Below are 14,722 nucleotides of genomic sequence, written 5' to 3' on the forward strand. Positions count from 1 at the left end.
TCCCTCGGGGCTCACACAAAGTCCGAAGTGCTCACCAGGGTGGTGAAGGAATCCACGTTTCCACGATTTCTAAAGCACGTGTTCTTGGTAAAAGATGGCCTCTTCTGTCCCAATTGCTGGGACTCATGGGGTGATAGTGCTGCACTCTGATTGGCAGAGGGCGCTGGGACGAGTTCTTAGAGGGGTGACACGACCCTCTTCTGGGCAGGTCACCCCACCCCAGAACACCACTGATTGGTCAAATCTGCTCTCAGGGCGGTGCTGTGTGGCAGAAACCCATCGTGATTCGCAGAGGGCAGTGGAGGAGTTCTTAGAGGGGTCACACGAACCACTTCCGGATGGGTCACCATGCCCAGGAACACCCCTGATTGGACAAATCTCCTCTCGGGGTGGGCCTACGGGGGAGAAACCCCTCCTGATTGGTAGAGGGCAGTGGGAGGAGTTCTTAGAGGGGTCACGTGACACACTTTGCTTCCGGCTGTGTGTCCTCCTTGACCCCGGAAGTAATATTCCCCATGGGTGGGACTTCCAGTGACAGGTGGTCAGAGCTTACGGTGTCAAGGGGCAGGGTTTAAGCGGCCAAGGGGAGGGGTTTGGGTTTGATTGATGGTAAGTCCCTTATACTATTTCCGGTTTCCATACTACTGAATCCCACCCTGCTGGCATGCCCATTAAGAGAAGGGGTCCACTAATTCCACCATCTCCCTAGCAACCAACGGGCCTTGTAAGCATGGGTCAAATTGGCTGAGAACAATGGCTGGTTATCCTGGGACACAGAGACTGATGATAAGAGACTGTCCTTGGTGTATGATGTTTAACCCCAGATTCCAAGATATGACTCTTTAGGGGCCAACATCCCACCGTTCCCCTGGCTCTTCACGAACAGATTGACTTTATAAATGCTGCTGCCTGGCTTGGTCTCTTTTCCCCGGAGTGTTGTCCTCCCTGAACTGCGGGTGGGGTTGGCCCCCCCTAAGCTTCAGGTCTTAGACCCTGTATGAGCCTCTCTCGACAGAGTGGAGATCAGTAGCTCTTGTTTCCTCGTATATAAGGGTCCAAGGTGGAATAGGTGGTCATGACCTGTGTTACCAGCTCTGGAACTGGATGATGAACTGACTCTTTACTTGACAAACACTCTGATTATCCTCGCACGAAGATGGTTGCTTTTCATGCTGTACACAATTGGATTAAAGGAGGAACCAGCAGGTAGATGTAGTCCAAGATAATTTGAAGCAAGGGAGAAGAGCTCTTCCAGAATCTGTGTGTGACAATCAGGCTGAACTCTGGCATGTAGAAGAGCAGGATGGCGCAGAGGTGGGAGACACAGGTGTTCAGGGCCCTAAGGCATTTTGTTGGGGATGTGATGCTCAGCACTGCTTTGAGGATCATCGCATAAGAGAGGAAAATGTGCAGTGAGTCCAACATCACCGTTATGACTGTAAAAAACAAGCCATAGATGTTATTGACTGTGATGTCCAAACAAACCAGCTTTATGACGTCCTCGTGCAGGCAGTAGGAATGGGAGAGGACATTGGCTCGAAAGAATTAGGAACGTTTCAGGAGAAAGAGGAGTGGAAATATTACTGCCACTGCTCTTAGCACAAACACCAGTCCCATCTTGGCTATTCTCGGCAGGGTTAAGATGATGGCATATCTCAGCGGGTTACAGATTGCGATGAAGCGGTCAAATGCCATCAACAAGAGCACAGGGGATTCAATGAATAGCAGAGAGTGGATGAAGAACATCTGGGGAAAACAAGCATCAAGGCTGATCTCTCTAGAGTTTAAACAGGAATAGGCCCAGTATCGTCGGTATGGTGGCTATCAATAAGCCAAGGTCTGTGATGGCCAACATAGAAAGGAAAATGTACATGAGCTCATGTATGATTGGATCTGTTTTTATAATGAACAGAATGACTGAATTTCCTACTATCGAAATAGCATACATGAAGCAGAAGAAGACAGAGACCCAGAGATGGATGTCTTCTTGCCCAAGTATCCCAGTGAGAAGGAACACTGCAGGTGTGAATTTGGTGACTTGACAGCTGACATACCGTACTGGTCAGGTCCGAGAAGTTTTGAGCTTTCTTTCTTGAAAGGAAAGAGAAGAGGAAAGTAGATGATATTTAACGAGACATCTTTCTGCTCTGAGTGCAAATCTAGGATTCCCAGAAGCTCAAGGAGGATCAGAAAAAACATAGATTTGGATTTACACCCCCAATAGGATATGCCAATAGGAAGATAGACTCTGCCAGACTGGATCCGACCCACAGTCCTTCTGGCTTAGTAACCAGTTACGCATGCGTCAGGGGAAGATGGAGGAATCCCTGCAATAGGGAGTTAGGAGGTTAACTGCTCCAAGGGAAAGTTTCCCCCAGGCACCCACTAATGAGACATATTTTGTAGTGTAAATCCAGTCCCTCTTTGAATCCGGATAATCCCTTGGCCCCATTTATATCTAGTGGATCAGAGTTCCACAGCCTATTTGAGCACTGTGTGAGTTTGCACTAATGACATTCATACAGACATCCTTTCTAGCCCTCTACTTCCAAGTGTGGCCCATTGTATCATGACGTGTGTACATATATGGCAAGTGCATGGTGAAAATGGTCATTGTGTTTATCTGTCCTGCATTTAAGTTATTCATAAAAGTGTTTCATTGCCTCATTATGTACCTTATTTTATTTTCTCTGCTCATGTGAGTCGAAATTATGCCACTGCCTCTTTGCAGCACGTGAGATAAATTTTCAGGGTCTGGTTCTGAATTCAATAACGGCATCACTCCAGATTTACATGTGTAAATTCGATCAGAACTGGGATCTATTAACTTTCCCTTACCAAATGCTCCCAGTGATACACTCTGACCCCAAGAATCCCTCCAAGAGAAGCTGAAGTACTTTTCCCAGCGTATATTGACTGAATCCTGAGAGTTTGATCATCCGACAGGTTCCCCTTCATCCTCACAGGGCCCGCACCTGCTCCCCATGCAAGGGATTGTAGTTATCTGGTAAGCTACAAGCTAACATGGACAGTTACGTCAGCTGCATGAGGGAGGGGTTGGCATCGCAAATGGGTGAATAGTCGAACACTAGGTTTGCACTATTATCCAATTGAGTGTGCTAGTTACTTCAGCCATGCTTTTTTAACAGGTAATGGAGGTACATTACATAAAAAACTATCACACTGCTCTTTCCTGCACCTCAGATCTCCTCTTTGCTGAAACACAGAGCAGTGGTTCTGTTTTCTCAGGACTTTTTGGAAAGTCTTGCACGGCTGTTGTAGAGTTACTGTGTGCATGACCCTGAATGTAAGTATTACAAATGGCTTCTGCTCAGTTAGCAGGGATGAGTACCATACAGCTGTTGACTGAACAGAGAGTTAATAGCACAAACCCATTGCAAACAGTTACCACTGCTCCTTCCGTAGCAATTCCAACAACTCTGCCGCTGGCTTTCAATATGCAGACATGTCATGAAATTTGTGTTTGTAATATTTGTATTACAATGAAAAGTTTTGACATAACATTCACACAGCTGTACTTTAGCACACACATGTCAACCACAGGTACGAACCCAGCCGGACCTATTGAGCAGGCACAGTGCTCGGTGCTACGGCCACATTGTGCGGTAGCCCAGGGCCCAGTCTGAGGGTGGGAGAATGGTGAGATTTCACCCCATGAAAAAGGAGGCTACGAATCCTGACATTTGGCCCTCAGAAACCAGAGAAGGGAAAGAGATGAACATAGCCCTGTAACTCTGAGGGGTATTTTCTGGGCAGAAGTGCTGGAGCCTTCAGCTAGTCAGGAAACAGAAATACAGGCAAGTCGCATCTTAGGCACATTTAACATGCGCAAATTCATCTTTGCGCAGTCGGTAAAAACAGGGAAAAAAAGAAAAATTACAATATAAAAACTGCATCTGTAGTGCAGGCGATTGTGCCCGCCATTCAACTCAAAGAGTGTTTCACCATACATGGTTTTCGCTTTACGCACTGTGACAAAGTTGCTCCTCTACCTTGGTGGGTCCTGCGCTTATTGGCGGATTTGCTCACCTCAGTGACTTCCCCACAGTCTGGATCAACTCCTCCTGTGTCTGATCAGGAGTTGGGAGGTTTGGGGGGAACCCAGGCCCGCCCTCTACTCTGGGTTCCAGCTCAGGGCCCTGTGGATTGCAGCTGTCTATAGTGCCTCCTGTAACAGCTGCATGACAGCTACAACTCCCTGGGCTACATCCCCATGGCCTCCTCCTTTATCCTGTCGGAGAAAAACTCAGTTCTCGCTTTTTGTTTGGGTGCAGCAGAGTCAGATACTTTATTCTGTTTAGCAGCTACAACAGGGAGAGAGTGCACTAGGACATAGGGTCTCCCCTTCCTAGACAGGTCTGTTAACAGGTAAACAATTACAGTAAGCATTTATACTTTTGTTATAGACAATAATAAGCAACAGCTGCATTTTGTTGATACATGAGTCATCCTGATATCTTGTTTTCCTCACTTAAGAGACACCAGTCTACATATTGTATTATCTACACAAGGTCGAAAAACAACTTCTCACAAAGTTCTTTTCCACTCGCCTCACACAATCCTTGCTTTTACAAATCTCGCGTTATTAGGGCTACAGCTAGCCTAACTCTGGCTAACAGAGACTGTCATGCATTAAGATCCCCTACAAATCCATGTCAGTTCTTTCTGTGCTTCCACAATCCTCACCACAGGATCTTCCTCCTGATGTCTGATAACGCTTGTACTCCTTAGTCCTCCAGGAGCACAGCCTCTCACTCTCAGCTCCTTGTGCCTCTTGCCCCCAGCTCCTCACACGCACTTCCTCTCCTCTGGCTCCTCCCTGCCTGACTGGAGTGAGCTCCTTTTTAAACCCAGGTGCCCTGATTAGCCTGCCTTGATTGGCTGCAGGTGTTCTAATCAATGTAGTTCTCTCCACTGCCTTCTTGAAAGATCTTAATTGGCCCCAGGTGCCTTGATTAACCTGGAGCAACTGCCATTTGGTTACCATGGTCCTAAGGATTTGTTTAGCCTGGGGCTTACATACCTGTTTCTCAGTACTTTACTGTAGCCATCTGGCCTTGCCCCATCGCAGCGCTAACCGTGGAACGGAACCCTCGCATAAAACGAGACTTGCTTGTGTGCCCTCAGAGCACCTCAGCTCTGAATTCCTGCATCTACAATCCAGTCAAAGAGTAAAATTGTGGAAAATGCCTTTGCTGATTCAATTTCCAGCAGCAAATAGACCTGATGCAATTTGGGAAGTAGTCACTGATATTCTGTGGGATCTCTTCTTCCTCAGCCCCTGGCAGGATCGGGCCCAGAGCACACAGCCCCTCTAAAAATGGGACTCCTTGAGAAATCATTGCTCAGGGCATCAGGCTTTTAGCAGTGCAAGCTCGCTCTGAATGTCAGATTTCTGTGTAGATGAAATTACTCCCCGTGGAGCATGGGCAGATGTAGTGGAGGGGTTCCCAAGCTACCTACTGCGACCTGCCCTCCAGCCCCATCAGTGAGTCACCCCAACAGCCCAGCTGAGCCCTCTGCCGCTGCACTGAACATCTGCAAATGGAAACAGCTTGCAGCCTTTACACATCACTTTGCATTTTAAAGAGAGTGAAACCTGCCAACGTCCCCAATTCCTGCTAGAAGGGGAGCCGCTGACGCCAGAGGTCTTCACCCTAAAGGACAAGGAGTCATTGCAGAGGTTGCAGGGCAGCAGGCAGCATCTGTTCAGACAGAGAGGCACCTGTCTTTATGGAGCATGTTCCCAATATCCCTTAGGGGTCACTTGACCATCAGGGACACTTAGCTGCTTGGCAGATTGGTTGGTGTAGCTGAAGGGCACAAATCCTCAGCCATAGACTGGTTGGGAGCTTTTGCCCTTTCCCTATCCAGAGTGCAGCCAGAGACTCCACCACTGCAGCTTTCATTTATGTTACAAGGAAGAAACAGATGAAAAGTCCCAATTTCTCTTGGGGATCCAGGCAGCTGCAGCTGGGCAGTATTGTGGAAATTGAAATTTTAGAGAAAAATGATCCATTTTCTATGAAAACACACCCCAGAGAATGGATAAAAAAGAAACATTTTAGTTTGGGTCTTACTTTTTTATGAGAGGTACGTGGGGGGGAACCTCTCAGTTTTCCAGCCCCGGTCTAGCTTGAACCATGAGCCTCTGTCCCTTTTCATGTGTGAAATGATGTTCTATGTCCATGAATACTCATGCGTTTGACTTTGAAATCTGTGTCCTGCAAACCCTCATCGTGCCTGAATAACAGCTCTGGGGTCACTATGTACTAGAGAGTGAGAGCTCAGGGAATGCCTGTTACCACTCCAGATACAGGCTGCAGACTGACAGAACAGAACCTGAGGAGAACCAGTCAGCTACTAACCGAGGGACAGAGGAGCTACTAGACTTTTGTTTGCTGACAAGCCACTGACTGAGGGCTGAGGCACTGGGATCTTTCAGGTTTTGAAGAAATCCAGATGACAGATGCTACATTTTATGTCCCACTCTAACCTGAGGAGTCATCTCTGAAAGATGATCAGAGGGGAACGAGTGGGTTTACATGTGTCGTAACTTTCCTACATAACCTTAGACTTCAGAACATGAGAAGCTAGCATTGAACCTCCAAACTTAATTACCAGCTTGGATATGATATCGCTGCCACCAGCCAGGAAATTTCAGTGTCTGGCTCACTCTGGTCTCCCCAAAGCCTTCCCTGGGGGACCCCAAGACTCAGATGCCCTGAGTCTCACCACAAAGGGAAATAACCCACTCCCTTTCCCCCCTCCTCCACTCCAGGTATTCCCTCCCTGGGCTCCTGGGGAATTATACAGATTCAAGCTCCCTGAATCTAAACAAAGGGATTCCACCCTTCCCTCCCCCTTCTCCTTCCTTAGTCTAACTAGTGAAGAAACTCAAACTGGTTTAAAAAAGAAAGCTTTTTATAAAAAGAAAGAAAAAAACATAAAAATGTCTCTGTATCAAGGTGACAATATACAGGGTCAATTGCTTAAAAGAAAAAATGAATAAACAGCCTTATCCAAAAGGAATACAATTTAAAACATTCCAGCAACTACACACATGTAAATATAAAAAAACAATAAAAATCTATTATCGTACTATCCTTGTACTTACAACTTGGAAACAGAAGATTAGAAAGCCTGGAGATAGAGAGATCACTCTCAGAGCCGAGAAAGAGAACAGACCAAGAACAAAGGACTCACACCCAAAACTTCCCTCCACCCAGATTTGAAAAAGTCTTGTTTCCTGATTGGTGCTCTGGTCAGGTGTTTCAGGTCACTGTTTGTTGACCTTTTTATAGATGAAAGAGACATTAACCCTTAGCTATCTGTTTATGACAACATGTGTGTGTCAAAGTACAAATGTGTAAATGTTATGCCAAAACTTTTCATTGTAATATAAATATTAAAAAGACAAAATTTCATGACATGCATATATATCAAAAACCAGCAGCAGAGTTATTGGAATCTCTACAGGAGGGAGTAGTGGGGACTTTACTGCATAAAGGATTTTGCTTTCAAAAGTATTTCAATAGTACTCCAAATAGTGTTTGCAATGGGTTTGTGCTATTAAGTCTTCATTCAGTGAACACGTGTATGATACGGTCTCCCGGTAACTGACCAGTAGCTGTTTCTAACACTTACATTCAGAGTCATGAACAAAATCCCTCTGTGATACCCGTGCAAGACTTTCCAAAAAGTCCTGACAGAACAGAACTGCTGGTGAGTGATCCAGCAAAGAGTGGAGCTGAGGTGCAGGAAAACGGAGTGTAGTAATGGTTCTATATTGTTGTGATGGGTTGGATCACAGAAAACTCTAGGGATGTGCCACCTGATGTGCCAAGATTTCCTCTGAGCCCATTTTCCCTGACTGTTTGGGACTTCAGTGCCCTGCCTGGTTTGAGCCAGACACGCTATGTCTGCTGCAAACCCAGACCCAGATCTGAACAACATCCCCCAAAAGCTTTAGGCTTAACTGAAAACAGCTTGAGAAGTGTTCCTGTCTCCAGCACTCAGATGCCCAGCTCCCAATGGGAGGTCCTAATGGGATCCAAACCCCAAATAAATTTGTTTTACCCTAAATAAAGCTTACACAGGTAAACTCATAGATGGTCCATCCTCTATAGCACTGGTAGAGAGATATGCAAAGCTGTTTGTCCCCCCCAGTGATTAATACATGCTCTGGGTCAATTAATAAGTAAAAAGTGATTGTATTAAATACAGAAAGTAGGATTTAAGTGGTTCCAAGTAATAACAAACAGAACAAAGTGAATTACCAAGCAAAATAAAATAAAACATGCAAGTCTAAATCTAATATAGTAAGAAAGTGATTACAGATGAAATCTCACCCTCAAAAATGTTCCAATAAGTTTCTTTCACAGACTAATCTCTCCCTAGTCTGGGTCCAGCAATCCTCACCCCTGTGGTTACTGTCCTTTGTTCCAGTTTCTTTTACGCATCCTTTGGGGTGGAGAGGCTATCTCCTGAGCCAGCTGAAGACAAAAGGGAGGGGTCTCCAAAGGGCTTAAATAGACTTTCCTTTGTAGTTTGAGTCCCTTTCCTCTATCCTATGCAGAATCCAGCAAGTCACATGTCCGCGCATGACTCAGAACTTTACAGGTGGCGGCCATTGTTCACATGCTACCTTCAATGTCCCCAAGTAGACTTCTTCTTTGGATTGGAGTCTTCCAAGGTTCTATTGTCCGTTACGTGTTTCTTGATTGGGCACTTAACTTGCAAATTCCTTGCTTAAGAATCTGACCAAATTCTTACTAAGGCTACTTAAAATCAAACAAGTACACAGCCAATATTTATAACTTTGAATACAAAAATGTTACATGTGTACAGATAGGATGGATAGATTCAGTAGATCATAACCTGTGCAGAGATATGTTACATTGCATGCCCAGTTATGGCATATATATATTCATAAGCATATTTCCATAAAGCATTATAGGGTGCCACATTGGTTAAACGTGTTGCAAAATTAATAACCCACAGAAGACATGTTGGGAGATAATGTTTGTGGTTTTGTGTATTTACATATCTATGAGTAGTGTGGAAAATGTAATCAACAGTCCCTGTCATAACATTTTTCCCAGATCTGGACCTTAGAGTCCAAATATGGGTGTTAGCATGAAAACCTCCAAGCTTAGTTACCAGCTTGAACCTGGTAAAGCTGCCACCAGCCAGGGATTTATACAGTGCCTAGCTCACTGTGGTCTCCCCAAAACCTTCCCTGGGGGACCCCCAGACTCAGATTCCTTGAGTCTCACAACAAAGGGAAATAACCCCCTCCCCTTGTTTCCTTGTTACTTCCTCTCAGGCTCCCCTCCCTGGACGACCCTAGGAGATTCCCTGCTTCCAGTCCTGGAAACATAAGTACCGAGAGAGCTAATCTCTCCCCCCCCCCTCACCCAGAGGTTATGCAAAGTCAGGCTTAGTAAATCTAACACAAAGAGATTTTCCCCCTGACTTCTTCCTTCCACCAATTCCCTGGTGAGCTGCAGACTCAATTCCCTGGTGTCCCCACTAAAGAAAAACTCCAACAGGTCTTAAAAAGAAAGCTTTTTTAAAAAAAAAAAGAAAGAAAAAGACATTAAAAATAGTCTCTGTAATAAGATGACACTATACAGGGTCAATTGCTTAAAGGAAAAAAATGAATAAACAGCCTTATCCAAAAAGAATACAATTTAACACATTCTAGCAACTACACACATGTAAATACAAAAAACAATATAAACTTATTGTCTTACTATTCTTGTACTTACAATTTGGAAACAGAAGATTAGAAAGCTGGAGATAGAGAGAGATCTCTCTCAGAGCTGAGAGGATCACCAAACCAAGACAAAGAACAAAGAACTCACACCCAAAACTTCCCTCCACCCAGATTAGAAAAAGTCTTGTTTCCTGATTGGTCCTCTGGTCAGGTGTTTCAGGTTACTGGTGTTACCCCTTTACAGGTAAAAGAACATTAACCCTTAGCTATTTGTTTATGACAGGTGCCACATTGGTTAAACGTCTTGCAAAATAAATAACCCACAGAAGACATGTTGGGAGATAATGTTTGTGGTTTTTTGTATTTACATATCTATGAGTAGTGTGGAAAATGTAATCAACAGTCCCTGTCTGTGCTGTATTCTGATAATTCAGAGGTCAAAAGAACATCCTATCATGTAAATAAATTGTAAACACAAGATATCTCAGTATTCCTCTCTCTTTGAAATGTGCTGTGAATAGTGGAGAACAAGCAAATGGCCTTATGTTAATTTATACAGCTAAGTAATGGTGATGGACGTCCTTCAAAGTCATCCTAATTACCTTCTGTTCCCTGAGGAATTTCAACTTGTCAAAAGACATGAAATTGGATAAACCATCCTTGGGTCCTGATTCCATCATCTCAGATCTACTTAGATTACATCAGGGGAAGTTTGAGTCGCAAGACCGAGGTTCCAGTTATACTGGTACGCCCTGAATATGAGATTTGGACATTGTAATCTGATGTGTGAACTGAATTCTAAAGGAACTTTTTGAAACTACGAAGCTCACCATCTCTGCAATGAATCTACACATCAATTAATTGAACTCATTTCTGGATGTATAGAAATATTTTAATCATACTCTCTTCTGTTTTTTACTAAATTTTAGTTTAGTTAATGAGTGTCTATCTGGAATTAGATAAGGCTCAGGGAAATGTTTCTCTGGAGAAAATTACTGTACAGAACTGGAACAGTGAAGGAAATGTTCCTGTGTCTGTTCGGGGTAATGACTTGCCCATGAAGGGAGCTATCCCAATCTCCAAGCAATTGTCCTTGAACAGCCATGTGTGCTGGAACAGGGGGAAGGATATTCCAAGTTGTTTGCCTGTTAAAGGGGAATGTTTCCCCAGCTCAAGGTCCTTTCAGCTGAGTGTGACTCCCTCATTTGAGAGAGGTTAAGCACAGTTCTCCTCACCTTTGTTCTTACAATAAAGAAAATAACATTGATAACAACATTTCCCTACCCCTGAATGCAGTACAACGGTGACTTGTAACCCAGCACCAGCCAAAGTAGATCACTTTGAGCAACAGCACTATCTGCTGAGTATCTAGGAAAACTAGGTTTGTTCATGTAAATATCGTTTGCTTCTGAAGTCTCTTCCACTACCAGCTAGCTGTCAGGGGGAACTCATTTAGCCCCTGCTAACAAAGGCTTATGCACCAAACAATATGCCAGGGTCGCATGCCATAGAAGAGGACTGGACTCATTGACTTAGGTGGTCGCTTCCAGGCCTATTTGCCCATTTTGCATCACATCTGGAGCTCATGTGGAGTTGCTTACCAACTCTGACACTGCTGTGCATCCTGGATGATGGATTTTCCCCTCCATAGATTCAGGAGAAAGCATGGCACAGCATTCTCATCTGGAAAAGGAATTGTTCTTGGGTTCCTGTTTAGAGATCTCACAGGAGTTGAATTCCTGGGGTTCCTGGCAATCTCAGCATGCTGAGCTGCCAGCTGCCCCATCTCCAGCCACTAGCCCCAGATAGGAAGGATGGTTCAGGGCTTAAAATGCTGGCCTGGGACTCAGAAGAACTGGCTTCAGTTCCAGGCTCTTCCACAGACTTCTTCCTTGACCTTGGGCAACTCACTTAACCCATCTGGGCCTCAACAATATCTCTTTTAATAGGGCTCAATTTAAAGATTACATCTAGGAACAAGGGATGCAGGCCATCCTTGCTGAATGGGTGACCCAATCTTGGGAAGCAGTGACTCTGAAAAAGACTTGCAGCTCAGTGGTGTGCTATGGCTGAAAATCCCAGTGCAATCCAGGAAGTATAAGCAGGGGAATCTCGAGTAGGAGCAGAGATGATATTTTGCATGGGTATTTGGCACAGCTGGGAGCACTGCTGGAATATTGTGTCCTGTTTTATTGCCCACAGTTGGAGGAACACGTGGATAAATTGAAGAGGAGTCAGAGAACAACCAAGAGAATGATGAAAAGATTAGAAAATCTGCTTGAGAGTGATCCACTGAAGAAGCTCAATTTATTTAGTTTAACAGAAAGAGGTGTTATTGTTAAGGGGTGATGGGACCAATGTCTGTAAGTACCTACATGAGGAACAAACATTTAACAATGGTTTCTTCAGTCTAGCAGAGACATTTATAGCATGATCCAATGGCTGGAAGATGAATCTAGAGACATTCAGAAAGGATGTGGTGTTTTTTTAAGAATGAGGGTAATTAACCATGGAAAGAATTTATCAAGGGCTGTGGTTGATTCTCCACTGACAACTGTTAAATCAAGGCAGGAGGTTGTTCCAATAGTTCTCCTCTAGGAGTTATTTCAGGGGAGGTCTCTGGCCCATGCTCCACAGGCAGTCAGACTAGGTGATCACAGTGGTTCCTTCTGCTCTTGGAATCTTCCCAGTGGTGTTAATAACATTGCCCTACAGCACGGGGTGTTGTACTGATAAATATGTCAAAGATCAAGAGGTCCTCAGATGCTACAATAATCTGGGCCATAGATAAGTGCCTCTCCTACCCCCCAGCCCCATTCTCCCCCAGTGACCTCCTTGCAGGGGTCTGCAATGCTTCATGGATGCTGCATTCCACACTCCTCATTTTCCCCTTAGACCCCACCTTCCTCTTCCTCCCCTTCTCCTGAGGCCCTTCCCCCTGTTCCTTCTCTTCACCTCAAGCATGGTCCCCAGCTGGGTCGGAGCTGGATTGTGGTAAGAACTGACCAGGGAGCCCAGGCCATTGTTGAGAGCCCCAGATTCTCCACCTTCGATTGTGGTGTGTCCTGGTAGGTGGGTGTGACGATGCGGTTCTGGCGGGACCCAACTGTGAGTGCCAATTCAGGACCAACTGCTCAAACAGGGCAGTTATAGCTGTAGGCTGGGGTTTTTCCACATCTAAGGCAAACCAAACTAGCCAGACAAAAATGACTTTGGTTTCACCCCACTGGCTAACCACAAGTCACACAAGCAATTTTCTTAGACACTCCAGTCTTCCAATATCATCACCAGGGCCACTCGTCCTGGGGATGAATGGTTATGAAAATGAACACCCCAATAAAAGAAAAAGGTTCTCTCGATCCCAAAGGACCAAGCCCCAGACCCAGGTCAATATACACATCGGATCTTACCCAGAAATCACGCTGTTGCCAATCCTTTAGACTCTAAAATCTAAAGGTTTATTCATAAAAGGAAAAAGATAGAGATGAGAGCTAGAATTGGTTAAATGGAATCAATTACATACAGTAATGGCAAAGTTCTTAGTTCAGGTTTGTAGCAGTGATGGAGTAAATTGCAGTTTCAAATCAAGTCTCTGGAGAACATCCCCCGCTGGGATGGGTCATCAGTCCTTTGTCTAGAGCTTCAGTTTGTAGCAAAGTCCCTCCAGAGGTAAGAAGCAGGATTGAAGACAAGATGGAGATGAGGCATCAGCCTTATATAGGCTTTTCCAGGTGTAAGAACACTTCTTTGTTGTTACTGTGGAAAATTACAGCAAAATGGAGTTTGCAGTCACATGGGCCAGTTTCTGCACACCCTGCTGAGTCACAAGGCGTATCTGCCTCCTCTCAATGGGTCAATTGTGTAGCTGATGGTCCTTAATGGGCCATCAAGCAGGCTAAGCAGAGCTAACACCCACTTGTCTGGGATCTCTCCCAGTAACACAGCACAAGTTTGAAATATAGACAGTATACAGCCAATATTCTTAACTTCAACTACAAAATGATACAGACATACAGACAGCATAATCATAATCAGTGAGCCATACCCTGGTCATAGACACCTTACATGACCCCCTTTACATAAGATCTGGTGCCACTATAGCACCTTGGTTGCAAACCATGTTCTATATGGTCCCAGTTTATATCAATAATGTCACAGTGGGAAAATGGGCTAGGGGCTGTTCTTGGGTCCCCTGACCCTCCTGCCCAGGGAAGGTGGAATATCAGGGCTGTCTGGCCAGCTCTTAACACAGCAAGGCTCCAGCTTCCAGCCTGGGCAGGGTCGGGGATATGGGGGAAGTGGAGGAGCAGAGGGTGGTGCCTCAGGGGATAAAATGGCCTCCCAGAGCTCCTGTATTAATCATGTTTCTGACATGACTCAGTCACAAGAACCTTTCTGAGGGCGTCGGGGAAGGATGTGTGTCCGTGGTCCTTGAATAGCCTCTGACCAAACATGGTGATACGCTCATGGATCATCCAGTGCCCAGACTGCTCAGGAAGGGCCAGGACTGCAATTGCAAAAGAGCTTTGATCATGGCTCTGCAGCTTTTTTCATGGCATGTAGATTTTTAACCAGAGCCAAGAAAGTGACAGGCCAGGTCTAATGGGAAACAATAGCCACATCCATTCTCTTTATTAACGGCATCAACAGGAATTCTAAAGTCTGAGCAGCCAAGGATACGGCTTTTTATGGGTCAACATCCCACCAGTCCCCTGTCTCTCCAGAAACACAAGAACTTTGTTCATCTCACTGCCTCCCTTGGTCTCCTTCCCCCATTACACTGTCCTCCCTCACCAGCGGGTCAGGACATCCATCTCCCATTGTGCCAGGGCTTAGACCTCATCTGAACCTCTCTACAAAGTGGACATAAGTAGCTCGTATTATCTCAGATGTAACGGTCCAGGATGGGATAGGTGGCTGTGGTCCATGTTTTTTGTCACTTAAGTCACCAGTGCCATAGCCAGGTGATGAACTGACCTG

General features: G+C 45.1%; 1 pseudogene; it reads right to left on the reverse strand.

Moving 5' to 3' along the window:
• Window positions 1-1,120: 1,120 nt before the first annotated feature.
• LOC127044554 (olfactory receptor 51G2-like) lies at window positions 1,121-2,958 on the reverse strand (annotated as a pseudogene).
• Between the last annotated feature and the right edge of the window lie 11,764 nt (window positions 2,959-14,722).

The sequence above is a fragment of the Gopherus flavomarginatus genome, chromosome 1 (assembly GCF_025201925.1).
Source record: "Gopherus flavomarginatus isolate rGopFla2 chromosome 1, rGopFla2.mat.asm, whole genome shotgun sequence".
Taxonomy (NCBI): domain Eukaryota; kingdom Metazoa; phylum Chordata; order Testudines; family Testudinidae; genus Gopherus; species Gopherus flavomarginatus.